The sequence below is a fragment of the Phocoena sinus genome, chromosome 7 (genome assembly GCF_008692025.1).
Source record: "Phocoena sinus isolate mPhoSin1 chromosome 7, mPhoSin1.pri, whole genome shotgun sequence".
Lineage (NCBI taxonomy): Eukaryota > Metazoa > Chordata > Mammalia > Artiodactyla > Phocoenidae > Phocoena > Phocoena sinus.
The window spans coordinates 88,145,276-88,164,267 of NC_045769.1; the positions used below are offsets into that span (position 1 = coordinate 88,145,276).

The 18,992-nt window shown below is 37.2% G+C and overlaps 1 protein-coding gene across 5 annotated transcripts in view; it reads right to left on the reverse strand.

The window, feature by feature from the left end:
* Positions 1 to 18,992, reverse strand: part of ARHGAP15 (Rho GTPase activating protein 15) — a 623,633-nt gene that overhangs the window by 597,023 nt on the left and 7,618 nt on the right. Inside the window, exons 2-3 of one of the 5 annotated variants that reach the window (XM_032637028.1) lie at positions 5,739 to 5,817; positions 4,110 to 4,202 (exon numbers count right to left, since the gene is read on the reverse strand). The exons of 2 other annotated variants lie outside the window; for them this stretch is intronic. The gene's annotated coding sequence lies outside the window, so the exon portion shown is untranslated. The remainder of the gene's footprint in view (positions 1 to 4,109; positions 4,203 to 5,738; positions 5,818 to 18,992) is intronic. 2 more of the 5 variants (XM_032637031.1, XM_032637030.1) reach the window with 2 other exon arrangements.

Consider the following 18,992-nt stretch of genomic DNA (forward strand, 5'->3'; position numbering starts at 1 on the left):
GCAATCACATGCAGATGATATATAAATAGTTATTTCTCCACGTACCCCAGTACAGGATAAACATTTTTGGTTTTATTCTGTGTATTATTTATTATTGAGGTCTTCAATTTTTCTTAGCCAAGAGAAATTATTTCAAAATAAAGCAAATCTCTGGATTTTTTATATTTATAAAGACGCTACTAATAAAAGCATGAGTTTTTTCAGAGTATATTTCAGTGGATGAAGTAAGGATGAATGAAAGAATGAGAATCTAGGTACCGTGATTGTAATGGAGGCCTTGGATTCATTATAATCAGACTGGTTGCATAAAAAGAGCCTATGATGACTTCTAGTGCAGCACTGTTTCTAATGGCCACCTTTGTGACCTTGAACAAGTCCGTGGACCTCTGTCTCATCACTGGAAAAAATTGATAGTGAGGGGGCATGGGCAACTAAAAGGATTGCTATGATCTGTAGGCTCCTTTTCACTTCTGATACTGTTGTGTAAAAGTCTGGGAGCTCAAGAAGTATTACTGCATATTTACAGAGCTCAGTAGTTTTAGGTAGTTTTAGCAACAATGTAAATGCTTTGGTATGATCTGATGCCCAAGGATTTGAGTGAGGGTTGAGGGGATCTATGATTAAACAAATAAATCTTTTCTAAAAAATTTGGGTTCTCCTTGGAGTACATTGAAGTCTTGATCTTCCAAATTATTCATAGATTCAAAACTCTAAGGTGGTGTGTTTGTAATACTGGTAAGAGAAATATTCGGGCTAAAGCCACTCTCTTCTGACCAAGAGCATAAAGCCACTGTATTTACACAGCCCCACCAGGTGCCGTTTATACGGCATGTTGTTTCTCAAACTCTGAACAAATTTCAGCGTCAAATCAACATTTGCACTCTTGTATTGATTTGACAATTAACCCATAATTTGCCTGGTGATGGGTTACTGTCAAAAGGCTGGATTAATTTTAAAAGCCTCTTATCTGGCTTTCCCATCTGTTTTCTCGAGGACAGTCTACAGAAAAGAATTTCAAAATCTTCCTCCTTCAGATCTTTCTTTTAAGCTGATCTCTCCCCCACCAATGTTAATGTTATTTCTCTTTTCTCACTCCTCTAGCCATCACTTCTTTTCCCAACTGACCTCATCTTCACTTTTTACTGATACTCTATTTATTGCACTCAATTTTTTCTCTTTATTCAGCTTTTTTTGTATTTTGTTCTATCAATGGCATTCACTTGATACTATTCATAGTTATTCTCATGTTTGCAAATATTTGGTGGTTTTTGATTTTGCAGAGCACCACGTTGCTCTGAGGAGAATACAGAAAATGACACAAACCTCTTTCTACCCACAGAAAATAAATTATCTGTTTAACATTTACTGAGATTTTCCTGAGTGGCAAGGCACTACATTAGAGGCTGGAGAGAACTCTTTTTTGTGTTTTTGGTTTTTGTTTGTTTGTTTCAACCAACTGTTTTACAGTAGTTTGGTGAGTGTGATAAAGAAACAAATCAATAATTAAATAAGACTAGAGTGGTGCCAGGTGGGGAGAGAAGCAATGACATCAGACCACAGTAGAACTGGGAGGTGTGGAGAGAGAAAGTCCACAAAAGATCAGCTGACGCTGGAGCTAAGTCAGGGCAGGTTGGGCATTTCGGGCAAAGGGCTCAGCAGTGCAGAGGTATGCAAATAACTGTGATATTATAGAGTAGATACAGAAATATGTCATGAAGAAAAACTATAGTACCAAGGAAATTCAAGGAAAAGGTAAGCATTGGGTTTCATGAAGAAAATGGCATTTAGCCTCAGTGTGGGTGAATTTGATCATCTTTCTATCCTCTTATCGGGCTGAAGGGTTAACTGAGAGCCTAATCCCTTCTAAGCCCACCAGTGCTGTAAGAGGCCGGTATTCTAGACACTCTGAGGGAGACAATTTGGGAAGAGGGCTTTCCTTGGCATAATACACAAATGTCTTGTATGGATGAGTTGAGTGCAAAACAGAAGGAAGCAGGACCCCCTCACCCCAAGCAGGAACTGAGGAAGGAGGGAGGACAGAGGAGGAAGGAAATCTAATGGCCAGAAATGACAGCTGTGTTGGTGGCTGTGAAACTTCTAACTGCCGTACTTGTGGGTTCAGAGATGATTTAGTCTTATTCATCCTGTTAGAAACCTCTCATAGCTGGTGGATAAGGCTGTTTTAGGCCAATTTTGCAAGTTGTATTCGGACCCCACTTACAGTTCATTCTCTTTACACTCCAACTTTCCCATTTTCTCCTCACCTGCATCCTAATACTCATGTTTTCTTCCACAGTGCACACTATGATCCTTTTCACGTTTTGGCTGCTAAAGCCCCCCACTGCAGCACCTACTTAGGCCCCATCTCATCTACAGGGTCAACATATCTGAAATTCCATCATCCATTCTTCCTTACATACATCTTTTTACTTACATCCATCTGCTCAGTGAATCACTTAGATGTATATATGGGAGAGGAATGATTAAACTAATTAACACACTGTCATAAATGATTAGTCAGACTTCCCATGAACTCTCAGGGAATCATTTACCTGAATCTCATACTGGAATCTCCTCCGGCTATGTAGGAAAATATCTTACAGTAGAAAACCTTTGATTACTCTACTTTGTGTGTGATCTTAAGTAAAAGTAGAGGCAGGTAGCATTTGTGACTAGGGATAGGATATTAGCATTGCATTCTAGTAAAGGGTGCCTCTTGGAGTTGTGGGACGTGATGGCCCTGCCAGGGTGCTCTAGTTTTTGAGTCTTTATGAAAGAAGGTTCTAGGGGAATAAACTCCAATATAAAGTCTTCCCAACCCTGAGTCAAAAGAAACCCTCAAGGGTTTCTGCACACCCAACACAGGGGGCCTGGGTTCGATCCCTGGTCAGGCAACTAGATCCCACATGCCGCAACTAAGAGTTTGTACGCCTCAACTAAAGATCCTGCATGCTGCAACTAAGACCCGGACAGCTAAATAAATAAATAAATATTTTTTTAAAAAAGAGAGAAACCCTCAAACCCCAGGGTCCATCATAACTTGCTCCCAGCATCAGGGAGTGAATATAATTCCAGGAACCTAAGTATCAATTTCAGAATATACTCAGAAAGGCAATGAAGAGTTCTAATCTGTGAGTCTTTCTGAGTTATTATTCCAAGAATATACACAGGGTTTTGAAATCATATTCTGTTGTTCCACCTGTATTTTCATTTCTCATTGACCCTTAACTTTCTAGATTTGGTAGAGGACTTGTAAAATCAATAATACTTTTGTATGCTTATTTTATGCAACTTCGTAACATTTTGTTAACTATAAGTCATATTAAGTTTCATGTGATCTACATGCTTATTCCGTATTTCTCTTGTTCTTTCATAACATATCATCTAATCATCATCATCATCACCATTGTTACCAAATTCTACTAGAAAAAACATTGATGACATATGCATTTATATTCTTACAGGAGGCACACAGAAGCATGGTGAATGACTAATGACAACACATTCGTTCATTTTGCATGTGTTTAAAATATCCATTTGATTTTTACAAAACTCTCCAAATAAATATCCCTGAGTTAGAAGTTGAAATGTAAATCACTTAAGACTGGCTTCACAATTTCTGTAGACTTCCTGATTTTGTATGTACCAAGAGAACAGCAAGAATAGCTTGTGATGTTACACTAGTTCCACTTTCAATACTGTTTTAAAAACAGGAAACAGTGATGAGAATGCACTTCATAAGAGCCACACAAACTTTGGCTCTGCTCAACAGACTTGGCTCAGTGATATTCTGGGCCTGATTCTCCCACTCACACTGCAAATACCCAAATAGGAATGAATGTGATATTTCATCTAATCATAAATTTCAAAGCTGCTCTGTCAATTATTTGTTGCACTCTGTTAATTACACTAAGGCTCAGCAGCTTGCCCTTTTGAGGTAGAAAGTGTATTTTTGACACCTTTTTCCCATCAGCAACATTAAAATAAAAATATATTAAGAATTATTTGAGTTAGTAGAAACTGAATAGGCACTATGATATTATCTACATGCTACAGAGCAGAGAAAATTGAAGTTCAAGGATACAGACTCTTCCCCAAGGTGCCACAACCTGTTCAAAGTAGTCCCAGGACAGAGCTCAAGGCCTGCATCTCCAAACATCCTTGCTTTAGTCATAGACCGCCAAGTCAAGTGGCAACTGTGTCTGGAAAAACAAGGTAACAAGAATTCCAAAGGAAATCTGACAGAGATCAGGTAGATAAAATGATCAAAGTGCATCCATATTAAGTATAGATCATGTAAGTCTTTCTATTTAATCATTTATAAATGTCCCTGTGCTTTCTGACAAAACAATAAAGACTGAATAAATATTTGCAGAATATAGAAATGGAAAACAAATATAGAACCTAGGTAATGCCAGAGTACATAGCTTAGGAAAGCATTATCAGTAGGAATGTCTTTGACCTAATTTAGTTCTTATGTTAAAAAGAATATGTATAACTTGCTCTGCCCAGTGGTTCTAAGGGCCAATGAATGATGGATATTTCATAAGTTAGAGGCTGCAAAGAAGCAATGCTTTTCATACCTTTTGAGGCCAACATTAAAGTATACTTGGAAAATCATATAAAATTTTAAAAAATATGAATACCATATTTCCATTTCAGATAACCCTTTTCTTTATTTCTTATTTTTAAAAAATGACCGCATTTTTGACCACCTTGCAATTTAGCAGGGCTCTGTGTTCTAACAATAGAGAACATCTCCCTGGAGTTTCAGCTTTCTTCAGGTGCTTAACATTTTTTTCTCTGAATAGAAGGACTCTCTTGCCTGACATGGATTCTCACTAAAGACTTTGTGAGGAGAACTGTCTCAGAGATAAGCACTGAGTGTGCCCCAGTGTTTTCCCATTCCATGGGTCTTAGCCTGGGTTTTCACTGTGTGGCAGTGAGCTGTCTGGTCACCACCAAGGTCCTCTCTGCCTTAACACACAGGAACCCTCTGTGGCAATATGACCCCATTCCCTTTCCGGAATGTGTAAGATGAGTTGCTTCTCCAGGTCTAGTAAGAGTGTGTGGAAACTCCACAAATGAATATGATATCGGAAACTCATTTCTGTCCCCTGGAAAGGTCTTCTACTCATCTGTGGTAGAGCACGGTCTGTTTGTTCCCCTGTGGAAATGACTTGTGGCAGTGGTAGCTCCAGTAACGTGTGGCACAACCTCTGTGCTACACTTGCCTGACAGGTCAGTAATTAACTTGCATTGCAATTGTTTGCCGTCTCCACCAGAGCATCCATTTACCAAAATAACATTTTAATTTCACTTTCTTCCCGGTTCACTCTCCTTTTCTTTTTTCCTTGTGGCTTCTACATCTCTATTAAGTCTAATTTCCCAGACCACTTTCAGAAGTGGAGAGAGTACAATAAAATTCAGTTTCAAAAATGTCAAATATAATGAGAAAGGAAGATCACAGTAAAGGAATTTGACCATAGCCACCCCATTGGGTAACACTGTCTTTGACTTTGGCAGGTATTATATATAGGAAATGTGATAATAAGGCTTTGCATTTAGTTAACATATATCAGGAAATCTGGGTGATAGACTGCATTTACTGACAAAGTCTGGCAGATCATCTGCATGGATAAATTGTAATACAGTTATTGTCATTGCATATGGGTGTCCTAAATGGTAAAAATGACAAGTAAAATATAAAATATGTTTTAAGTAGAATAAGTACTGACCAAAACTGTATGGTAGGCCACCTTGGTATCTTGTTGCTTCCTCTCATCCCCTGAGCACCTTAGCCCATTAGTCTCCAACCTACTGGGAGCAAAGCAACTGGTTTTATATTTCAAATAATTATTGAGCCTCTACCCTGAGAAACTGACTTGCTAGGTCCCACAGTTTCTACAAAAATTGTTAAGAATTCTGGGGTAGAGTTAGACATAAGCATGCTTGCTTACAATGAAGTCTGATAAGAGTGCAATGGAGAATGGGACTGAGGGCAATTTCCAGGTGAAGGTGACATTGAACTTGATGTTGTATGATAAATAGGATCCAAAAGGCAGAGAAGGGATATCAAGGGCAGTGCAAGCTGAGATCACAAGATTTCAGGAAAAGCAAAGTGAACATCCACAATAAATGATAGAGTGGGGGTGGCTAGTTGGGAAACCTAGGGAGAGATAGTTGATTAGGGCCGGATTAGGAGAAACTTGCAGCTCTATTAAAAAAAGTGGGCTCTTGGGTGGCACAGTGGTTGAGAATCTGCCTGCCAGTGCAGGGGACATGGGTTTGATCCCTGGTCCAGGGAGATCCCACATGCCGTGGAGCAACGAAGCCCATGCTCCACAACTACTGAGCCTGCGCTCTAGAGCCCATGAGCAACAACTACTGGGCCTGTGCTCTACGGCCCGTGTGCTGCAACTACTGAGCCCACATGCTGCAACTACTGAAGCCCGCGTGCCTAGAGCCTGTGCTCCTCAACAAGCCACCGCAATGAGAAGCCTGCGCACTACACGAAGAGTAGCCCCCGCTCACCGCAACTAAAGAAAGCCCACGTGCAGCAAGAAAGACCCAACGCAGCCAAAAAATAAAAAATAAAATAAAATAAATTCTAAAATAAAATCTTAAAAAAAAAAAGGGGCTCTTATAGATCCCTGGAAATGTTGATGACTTTGTTTAAGGCATAATCCCTTCCCAAAAGACTTGGTGGAAAGGACCCAGAAGAATGGATCTCCAGCCACTGAGGCTGCACAATGAACAGGAGCATTCTCATGGGATGCTTCTTAATTAACTTTAAATTAGAATAAATATCACAGCATCTATTTGTAAACACTAATCTTATGAAAAGAGCACCCCATGACCTGGGGGAAAAACTTCAGGAACCTCACTTTGAACTTCCAGGTACATGTTTAATGCTTCTTGTTACCAATCAAATAAAGAGAAAGGTAAAGGCTTCACCGGAATGACAAAATGAAGCATTTACGGAAGGGAGGTCTAAGGGTACAATTACATCTTATTAAGGGCATAAAAGAAAATAAAGTTAAGATTAGTGAAACTGCTTCTGAATTTCCCTCTGGTGATCAGGTAAGCAGTAAAAAATAGAAAAGCAAATAGGAACAAAACGCCTGCATTATTGTAATTATGTTCAGGCAGCATAAGAAATTTTATGAAATGGCAATCTCCTTAGATACACAGGAGAACCATAAGAGGCATAAGTAGTGCAATCTCTTCTCTGTTTCCTCTGTCAGTTTTGAACTAATCTAGCAAGAAACGCTGAGCCATTTTCCGCCTCTTGCATACAAGTATCAATTAAGGGAAAACAGGGTGACTATCTTAGGGCACTGGATGATGAAATGTCACTTAAGGAGAAAACATCAGCTGTAGAAGAAGTTGTTCGGCAGCCACAGAATTAAAAAACACTGGCAAAACAAGCAGTCTCACCCTCTGGGACAGGGCTCATTCTCTGATCTTTGTTGGAAGAGTATCAAGTGCACAAATATACATTTCAACTTGCGACTGCTTGTTTCCTCCAATTTCATGTTCTATAGTATTTATTTCCTAAAGTACATGACTCAGTTGCAAAGCCCTTTTACCAAGCAGATTAAATCTAATCACACATTGATTGCAATACACCAGGTTCCCTCCATCTCCATCTTGGCCTGCCCAAGTTAAAATATGAGGAAGCTGCATATTGCGTAGTGTTTGACAGTAATTAACGGGAGTCAGTAATTGACAGTAGGAAAATGTGGATGACATTTGTTTTATTTAGCAAATTTGTTACTGTATCCAATTAGTCTTTCCCTAATGCTCATGTCTTCAAACTCTGAATTGACTGAATTATATTTCAGTGCCAAAGGGACCTGTCTGAGAATGGGACAGTAATATAGTCCACTGTTGTGACAATGACAGCACCATTAAGATAAAACATTTCAGCATATCTTTTAAAATGCATTTAAAAATTCGTTTCTCTCTTGCTCAATTATATATGCATAAAATACATTTTAAATAGTTTTTGTGTTTATGTGTGTGTATGTATACGATTGTGCTTGCATATAAGTTCAATGAATTGTCACAAACTGAATGCACACTCCTGTAACCACACCCAAATCAAGAAACTCAACATCATCAGCACTCCAGAAGCCCTCTGAAGCTCCCTTCCGGTCACTACCCACCTCACCCCACCAAGGATAATCAACATTCTGTCTTCTTAGTTTTGCCTACTTTTGATCTTTATATAAAAGGAAACTTAGAGTATATACTTTTTAATTGCTGGGCTTATTTCACTCAAATTTTCATTTGTGTAGCTGATTGCTGTGTGATATTCTTTGGATGCACCTGTGCAAAACTTTTGCTAATTCTTCTATTAGGGTGTTTGTGCTTTTCTTACTGATTTGTAGGAGTTGTTTTTATATTCTGGATACAAGTTTCCTTTTAATATATATGTTGCAATAATGATCCTTTTTTTCATTTGTAAGTTGCTTTTTACTTTCTTACTGTAGTATGTTCATTAGTAGAGGTTCTTAGCTTTAATATATCCAATTTATCATTTATCTCCTTTTACGATTAGTGCTTTTTTTGTCCTCTTAAGAAATTCTTGCCTAATCCAAAGCTACAAAGACTATTCATATATTTTCCTCTAAAGAGTTTTGTTATTTAAACTTTTTTTAAAAAGATTTATTTATTTATTTTATATTTATTTTTGGCTGCATTGGGTCTTTGTTGCTGTGCGTGGGCTTTCTCTAGTTGTGGCAAGCGGGGGCTACTCTTCGCTGCAGTGGGCAGGCTTCTCATTGCGGTGGCTTCTCTTGTTGCGGAGCACGGGCTCTAGGTGCGCAGGATTCAGTAGGTGCAGCGTGTGGGCTCAATGTGGCTCGCGGGTTCTAGAAAGCAGGCTCAGTAGTTGTGGTGCACGGGCTTAGTTACTCCGTGGCATGTGGGATCTTCCCAGACCAGGGCTCGAACCCACGTCCCCTGCATTGGCAGGCAGATTCTTAACCACTGCGCCATCAGGGAAGTCCCTAAACTTTTTTCTAGAACTGTGATCCTTCTGGAAATAATTGTGTTTGGTGTGAGGCAGGATAACGTTCTTTCTATATAAATAATTCGTATGTGTGTGTGTGTGTGTGTGTATTTTTTTTAATTAGAAGGACTTGTCATCTCTCGTGATTTATCTAGGTGAAAAAGGACCAGGATCTGGCCCTCCATCTGGAGTGAACAGATACTGGAGAGCTTTCCTATCCACAAATATTGACAGTAGGTGCAGTTTTGTCTAATAATTACATAAATATCTGGTTACAGTCTTGGTAAATACTGGCAACTGGGTATCCAAGTTGAATAGAAAGATTTATCTAACAGGTGGGAAGAAACAACCATTCTGAGAGGAGCGATACTCAGAAGTTCAGATTTGCAGATTGTTATCAACCAGGAGGTTTGTTACTGTCAGAGTTCTGAACACTGGGTATTTGTTCAGAGCTAGCTCAGTTACCCACATGGGAGACTCTCAGTAGAGAGGTAGGACTTTCATCCTAGCAAGAGAATGAGGCAATGAATGACCAGGTTTCCAATAGAGGAAGCTATGGTCAGGGACAAGACAAATGCCTAATGAGGAAGGACTCGCTGAGGCACTGGGACTTGTAAATAAGGGGGCAACACACTTGATTTGTGTATCACAAGTGCAGACTAAAAGCCATAATCACTTGTTATAATTTATTATTGAACTCACAGAACTCCATTTCACTGGAATTAGTTAAAAATCACCTGCATTAAGCTAAGATTTCTCCTGGGAGTTAGGGTCACAAATAACTCAACTTCAGTTGAAAATGAAAAGGTATCTCTAGAAGTGAGGAAGAAGACAGCTATAGAGCAATGATTCTCAAGGGTCAGTGTGAGTAGCTTCATAAACATGCAGATTTAGCTGCACCTTCCCAAGATATTTCCATTCAGCAAGACTGAGGAGGAGCCTGAGAAAGGACATGTTTGGCCATCACCCTTGGTGATTCAAATGCACACTGAACTTTGATGAGAAACAAGTCTATAGAATTATATAAAGTTATTTTTTATTTCGTATCTGCATTGTCCTAAAAATGTTACCAATTACTACAGTGTCTTATTTTTAAAGCCCATTGATACTAGGTTCATATTTGTTAATATTTTTGCTCTAATTAAGTTTTCTGGAAGTAAACCTCACTTTGGAATATGTTGGTGGTTTGGGGGAGTGGTGTGGATCGCAGTTGAGAACAGTGAGGAGAGAAGTGAGCAGGTAGCTAAGTAGGTAGTATAAAAATTGACACACAGACACATAGGTACGTGAAAGTAATACTATGAGTATCCTATTATGAGATTAATTAAAATATGATGTTTAGCTATCCAGAACATACATCCAGTCCTAACTACTGTTGCAAAATGAATTATTTTACATAAATGAAAAACCCAGTAGTATCATACCACAAACGATCTAGGTCTATTGCAGAACTTTCAGCAAGTTGTTTTTTTTGGTTTGTTTGTTTTTTTAATGTTTATATCATGAACATAGTAAGTGTGAGTAAAACAATGTCAATTTGAACACTTGGAAAACTGTTCTCTTGCTTGTTAAATATCAAAGGGTGTTTAGTGTGAGAACAAAACAGATTCCACAAAATATTGTTGTTTTCAAATTTAATCTGAAATTTTGTGCAAGTGAGGCTTTCTTTCATGAAGCCAAGAATGTCAAAATAGCAAAAAAAAAATATTTAGCAGTCCACATTATTTAAATTAAAAGTTTCTGACTGAGTTTTTCCAATCCTAGTCTTTGAAGATACTTCAATATGTTCTGTATATTATACATCTTAAATTGTGTCCTTTCTAGACTGGTTAACTAAAGGCTCTTATGATGCTATAGTCTCTTGAAGAGCTTCAGCTGTATTATTAGGAACCTCAACCCAGGGTTTGTTTGGGGGATATTTTCCCACTTAAATAAGTCCTATTTTGCTTCTCTTTCCTCAAAGTAGAGTTCAGAGGCCTCTCCCCAGGAGGTAGGAGGTAGAGATGGTTATATGCATTATCGAACTAGGTTCCAGTTAATTGAGTGTTACTGTAATTTGAAGTAATGTAGCTAAATTTCTATCTTAATTTAGGCTCCTCATAAAGCAAACTATAGGATTTTGGCTTGGACACATTGAAGTAAAAAAGGAATTCATAAATGTTAGAGTTTTTAAATGTCTATCAGGATTACCTTCTTAATTAAAAAATTATTGAACAGTAATTCTTCTTCTGTCTGTCCTCCCATATCATTTATATCCATTGTCATGACCACTTCTGGAACTTATAATCATCTATTAATAGATAACACATATGATAAAATGGGTTATACAACCACACTTGGGCTACATTTCCTCATTCTATGCACTGTGAATTTCACACATGTGTGTGTATGCATGTGTGCACATATGTTTAAATTGTTGTTACTATTATTATCACCGTTTAAGACATACTAAACTCTCTTTTATTTCCCCTACAACAATTCATCCTTTAAAAGTGTAGATGTTCTGGTCGGAATCCAATATCTTGTGATTTTGTGAAAATCAGGGAAACTAAGGATTACTATACTTGCTATTATTTAGAAAAGTTAACCTTTTGGAGACATATCTTAATGTTTAAAAAAATGCTTTGAAGAGGGTTGGTAGCAGAAGAGTTTGTTCTTCCAAGTAAGGAAACTGAGCCTAGTCATGAAAGGCAGACAAACAAAACAAGGACCTAAATGAAAAAGTTGCAGATAAATGGAGGTTTTTCATAAAGCAATGTGCTAGTCAGTCTCTAAACACTTATTACGATTTATTGTGTGTACAGAAGTTAGTTGGAGGATTCTAGTTCTCTCTAATCATTACACCCTGCTCCTGTTTTCTTAGGAACAGCTATAAATTCAAGAAGAGGTGGAAAACCGGCAGACTGCCAACCAAATTCAACCCACAGACATATGTTGTTGGGCCTGAACAATGTTTTGGAGTGTTTTGAATCAGTTTCCAATTGAAACATGAGAATTTTTACTTTTAAAAAAAAATGTATATCTGTGTGTCTTCTCTCGAAAAATAATGAGATGTGAAAAACTGCTCAGGGTATGCATGGTAACTGTCAGGTGGAGGTGGGCAGCTTCAACATCTTGTAAATAGGACAAGTTCTCTCTGATTCAGACTTTCTCTCCCTTCCCCCTTGATTTGCATAGAAAACTTGACTGATCTGGGAATATCCGTGACTGTGACCCGAGATGTCAATCACTTCTAGGAGTTTTGCTCCTCTGATTTGAGGGTTGAGCAGAGTTTCTGCTGCATATTAAATTAATATCATTTTCAGTATCTTATTATTTTAAAATCCAAGCTGGTAGGATTGAAAATGGAGAACAAAACTGAGACTCTGTACTTCTGCTTTAGAAAGAGGTTCACTGGAGAGTAACATTATTTCATTTATTGGTACAATTTTTTCAACATGATCTGAAATTACCAAGAGTAGGATATTGTGCTGTGCTCTTTGCTATTGCTAAGCAAGTTCCCATTGCCCCCTCTCTGCTCTGACTTCCTTTACTGTTCCTATTATATTTTGGCAGATAATCATATCCTGACTTCTTTTGTTCTCTGTTATCTATTTGAGTTGCATGTGCCTTCTGCCAAATTGTAGGATCCTTAAAGTCAGACGCTGTATTTTTTTCAGTGTTGTTGCTCTGCATCGTACCAAGAACATTACAGATATTTGGTGCCTGACTGAAATCCTCTGCCTCTAATTCTGCCAGTACTATGAGCATTTCCAACAAGTTCAGGTTTGCCACCATATTAGAATGGTCCTGATTCTCAGTCCCAAGTGTTACTGGATTCTCATGCTTCTTTCCTACTTCTCCACATCAAAAGCTGCCAAATGGACCTGGGATACAGTGCATGATGATTAGGGGAAGTCAGAACATCCACTGCATCTCAACTTGCTCCCATCCCTGACTGAAGACATACTCCCTAACCATCTGCCATACTGACTAGTCTCTGGTTTTCCTTTCAAGCTGATTTCCCACCCTGAAACTATGGCCCACTTGTTAATCCACTTTCTTAGAGCCAAACTTCTAACCTAAAGCCCTCTGGCCTGTAGGATGCAGCTAATTCTCCAGGGACAGCACCACAGCCACTTATCTCCCTAGCATTCTGTCAGTCACTTCCCACTGCCACACCTTGCTGTCATTTAACGGATATCCTAATACCAAGTGCTTTCAGGATTAGGACTGAGATTGGTGTATTCAGTCAACCTCCATACATGGAAACCTGAGCAGGTTTCCTCAGGGGGAGAACAAAACAGAATAAAAACAGAAAAAGACTCTACTAACTGGATAAGCACCTTGGACATCCCAACACCTTATTTTTTTCCTCAGAATCATTTTGCTAGGGCCCCCATGCCTCATGAACAATCTGCATTAATACTTTATAACCCTAGGCAAAAATTAGGTATAATATAAAAGTGGGTGAAAAGAATTCTACTTTTTTTTTTCTCTCTCCTGGTTTCTGTAGTTCTTCTTTGCTTCATTTTAATTTTAAGTCCAAGAGTCAATGGCTGCCTTTCACTTTTTAAACTGTTCTGTGTGATGAATATGGATTCTTCAAAATTAAAGGGTATTTTTGGTTAGGACACATCTTGAGCTGCTCAGAGGAAAATTTCCATATCAACCAAAAATTGGTAAACAAACAAGAAAAGAGTGAGTCTTCTTCCTTCTCCTCCACACAGCTGTATTGAGGAAATGAAACTAATAGCAAGAAATTGCTTTTGATGAGTTCCAAATCCTATCATAATACTTAGAATTGAAATAAATCAAAATTATCCTGGCATGATTTTTATATCATAATGAAGGGGAGAATGGTCATCATTTGATTCAAGACAACCTGATAAAACAATTACTACTATAACTACTATTCATGCTACATTTAACCCTTCTAAAACAATACTGTGAGACACAAACTAGGCAAAGTTCTTTATATACATTCTTTTTTTTATCTTGTGAGGAAACTCCTCATTTTATCTCCAGGGATGGGAGATAAGGAAACTTGGGCTCAGAGAGATTAAGTAACTTGTACAATATAACATATACAATACCTAGCAAGTGGTGGAGCCCAAGATTGAACTTTGTTTTTTCTGACTTCCCAGGCAGTGCTCTTAATATCTTTACTATCTCTCACACTGGTCAGAATGGCCATCAAAAAATCTACAAACAATAAATACTGGAGAGAGTGTGGAGAAAAGGGAACCCTTCTACACTGTTGGTGGGGATGTAAATTGCTACAGTCACTATGGAGAACAGTATGGAGGGTCCTTAAAAAACTAAAAATAGAGCTACCATATGACCCAGCAATCCCACTCCTGGGCATATATCCAGAGAAAACCACAATGCAGAAGGATGCATGCACCCGTTTTGATGTTCACTGCAGCACTATTTACAATAGCCAGGACATGGAAGCAACCTAAATGTCCATCAAAGAGGAATGGATAAAGGAGATGTGGTACATATACACAATGGAATATTACTCAGCCATAAAAAGGAATGAAATTGTGACATTTACAGAGACATGGATGACCTAGAGACTGTCATATAGAGTGAAGTAAGTCAGAAGGAGAAAAAACAAATATCGTATAATATTGCTTATATGTGGAATCTAGAAAAATGGTACAGATGAACTTATTTGCAAAGGAGAAATAAAGTCACAGATGTAGAGAACAAACTTATGGTTACCAAAGGAGAAAGGGAGGGGTGGGACAAATTGGGAGATTGGGATTGACATATATACACTACTACGTATAATAGACAACTAATGAGAACATACTGTATAGCACAGGGAACTCTACTCAGTGATCTGTGGTGACCTAAATGGGAAGGAAATCTAAAAAAGAGTAGATATATGTATACGTATAATTGATTCACTTTGCTGTACAGCAGAAACTAATACAACATTGTAAAGCAACTATACTCCAAAATTTTAAAAAAATCTTCACTATCTCCACAAGAAATAAAAAACTTCTAGACCAGAATTTGCGAGAAATATGTTCTCAGCATGTCCTCAAACACTTCTATTTCTCCAAGCTTCCTTGTCTTCTACTAAATCTTTTGCTTTTACCACTAGCTTGCTAGAATAATCACATAAAATAATTATGCAAAATCACTTTTAAAACTCTAAATAGAATATAACTAGGTCATAAAAATTCTTACTTGTATTAATTAACTTGAACCCAACCATCACCATGAAGACATAAAATAAATATTAAATATGCAAACTAAAGAGGTAAGAGAAATGAGTATGAAAGTAAATAAGACCCCTTTGCCATAGTCTAGACAAGACTTAATGGATATCCAAATGAGTAACTATGACAATAAGTGAACACAGAAAGAAGGAAATGGATGCCCCTAACAATGACAGTTGATTGGATGTATGGACAGGAGTCCTTGGAGATACCAAGCTCACTTACTTAAGTGATTTGAAGAACAGAGATAGCTTAACTGAAGTTGGAAAGAGAATGGGGATTCTGTGGGGAGATTATAGGTTTAACATGAGACATATTCAGTCTGAACTTCTGATGGGACATCATGGAAGAGGTTATCAAGTGACAATTGGAAGAAGGAACAATATTGGGAGAGAGACCAAAGCCAAAGATAAAAAATTAAGGACCATATTGATTAAATCTAAATCATAAGAGTGGATAAGAATGTCAAAGTAGTCTTGTGAGAAGAGGAGATGGCCTAAAGCTGTGCCATCCACTAGAAATAATTTGCCACACAAATAATTTAAAATTTTCTGGTAGCCATACTAGATGAGTAAAATGAAATAAGTGATTATATTAAAATAATGTATTTTAATAATGTATGTTATTTATCCCACTATGTCAAAATTTTATAATTTTAGCATATAATCAATGTAAAAATATTAAGGAGATATTTTATAACTTTTTTATTTGTACTGTCTTCAAAAACTGGTGTTTATTTTACACTCAGTTTAAACTAGCCACATTTCAAGTGCTAAATAACCATCTGTAGCTAGTTTCTACCATAATGGACAGCATGATTCTAAGAAGGAATCAGGAATCTAGGGGCAGAAGGGAGACATAGGGTCCAGAGAAGACAGAAGAAGTGAAATAGAAAAAGTACCTACAGTATGACAAAAACTAAGGCAAAAATGTTTTCTTCCTCACATATTTTATAACATCTCTACATAAGGATATATGTATATAGTGAAAAAGCAACAGGTTTTCCACAGATGGCATAGTTTTAGATATCAAACAAAGCAGGATCCTTCTAGACCCTTTCAGACTATAGGGCCTCATGAACGAAGTCCAGTAACACTTAACTGCTGACACCTAACAGGATTAGAAATTATAGCATGGCATAGTGAAAATAACACAGATTTTGCATTACCCAAATCTGCCTACAAATCATAACCCACCAACCAAACAGCATTATAAATTTGGGCACTTACCCACTTAACCTAAGCTTCCTTATCTTTAAAATGGAGATACTAACTCTCTTACATGATTTTTGTGGGATTCAAATACTATTAGGTATGCAAAACACCTGATACATAATACATATTGAATAAATCATAGCTCTGATGATTATTATTAATAATGCCACTCTAATAATTTACATTAATGAATGTCTCATGCTACTGTAAGCATCTAGACAAGAAGGGAATATTGTTTGCTTGGGGTAACACCATGGTACCTACCACAGTGTTGGAGGCACCACTTGGGTAATCAACACTCATTTTTCGTCCTACATTCTACTTCCTTTAGGAGAATCATCAAGGTATAAATAGAGGCTAAGACTACTTGATTTCCCAAATAAGATGAATATGGACTTCATTGCTCAGTTTCTATCCCTTAAAATTCTAATATGAAATTAACTGAAGTGGAAAGATAAATTAAAAAAAATTTCCCCCGACTCAGCACTTAATTTCCTGAGCATTCTATTTTAAAAAGAAATCTCATTTTGACTCTAAGCTTGTCATTACATCAGCAGAGACTAAAACAAAAAGTTCTCTAAGTGTTTAGGAAATGAATCTAAAGTAAACAAAATTATTCAATTTTAATACCCTAGTTTTAGAAAAACAGCTTAAAATTTAAATGCTTAGAAGTAGCTGGTGTTCTCTACCAATTTATGCAATACGTTTTCAGATGCTTATTTGTTTTGAGTTTCAAAAAAGTGCCACGGTATATAACGGATCCAGCATTCCATTCCAACCTTTCATCACTGCCAGGTTGCTCAAAATGAACCCATAAAGTGTCATTTGTTTGAAATACGTTTCTAGCTTCTCTTCCCCTAAACTTACCTTATTTTTTAGATCCAAGAGAAGTCACAAATCTCCAGAAAGCCTTCCCTGACTCTACAGCCCACAGTCAGCTTTTATATTATTTGTTCTTTCACTAATCAAATATTTATTGAGTGTTTATTATATGTCTACCATTGTTCTAGGTTCTAGGTATTCAATAGTAAAAAGGTAAACAAGGTCAGTACTTTCATGGACCATTCAGTTCAGGGTAAAGATAGCCACTAAACAATGTAATAATGATTCCTCATATCCAAAATGCTATTTAAGCAAACAAAAGCAGAGTAATTAGATAGAGGGCCTGACAAATCATGGAAAAAGACTGAATTAATTTAAAGTATAATAGAAAATCATTTGGAATGTTTTAGTTGGAGAATTGTATGATTTAAGTCTTAATAAAGTCACTCTGGCTACTCTTTGGAGAATGACTATCATGTAAAAATTAGAATCAGGGAGATGAGTTAGAGGACTCTGCAGTAACAGCAGTAGAGGTGGTAAAAAGCGATTAAATTTGGGATATTTTGATACACATTTACCCCTTGCTTAATGTCTAATTCATTCTTGCTAAAAGAAAAACAGTTAAATAAAAGCTCAAGATACCCAATCAACATTTATAAATATAAAAATGCATGAATAGATTTTAAAAATGGGTTTATGTAACAACAATTTGAAAAAAAAGTACATAAAATATAAAAAGTATATTTATTAAATTTCCTTTTTTTCTGTATCTTTTATGTCACCAATATTTTCAATGTTTATGAAACTTACAGTTTTCTTGCTGTCAGAGCATACTTAATGATAAATTACAGCAAAAAAAAAAAAAATTTAGGGCCAACAAACCAACTGGAATGTTCTACAAGTTGCTACTTCTTCAACCTTCTTGAGTTCATTCAAAAATTTTCAAATCAACATTGCTCCATATATTTTGTATGATTCTTCTCTAACTTGAAACTAGAAAGTGAATTAGTAAGCGTGGTTTATCTAAAATTGTGATGTCATCTAAATGTCATATATCGTAGTGTATTCATTTAGCAGGTTTTTTGAGGAAAATTCATTATACCAAGAAACAAAAAATAAAAAGAGCCATTAGTATAAAAAAAAAGATATAACTTTTCAAAAGCCATCATTTAGAAAAGTAAACAGCATTATGGGAGGTAAGTCAATTTTGCAGGCTCTGCTTATTGCTGATTAATTGGATGTGGTTTGGTGTAGGGAGTATGAGAGAAAGAGTGGAATTGGGGGTAATTCTTAATTTATTAACTTGAACAGAGATATGAATGATGGTGCCATTAAATGAGATAAATGAAAATAGGAGAGAAGCGGGTTGGGGTGGGTAAGTGGGGAGTAAATAAGAGCTTAGTTTTGAACATACTCATTTTGATGTCTCTTGAAACATTCAACTGGAGATGATAGGTAGGCAACTGCATTTACAGTTTTAGTGTTAAAAAACAAAAAGTTTTGGTTTTGAGGTCTAAATAGAATATAGATAGTGGTTAAGAATCCGCCTGCCAATGCAGGGGACACGGGTTTGATCCCTGGTCCAGGGAGATCCCACATGCCGCGGAGCAACTAAGCCCGTGCTCCACAACTACTGAGCCTGTGCTCTAGAGCCTGTGAGCCACAGCTACTGAAGCCTGCACGCCTAGAGCCCGTGCTCCACAACAAGAGAAGCCACCGAAA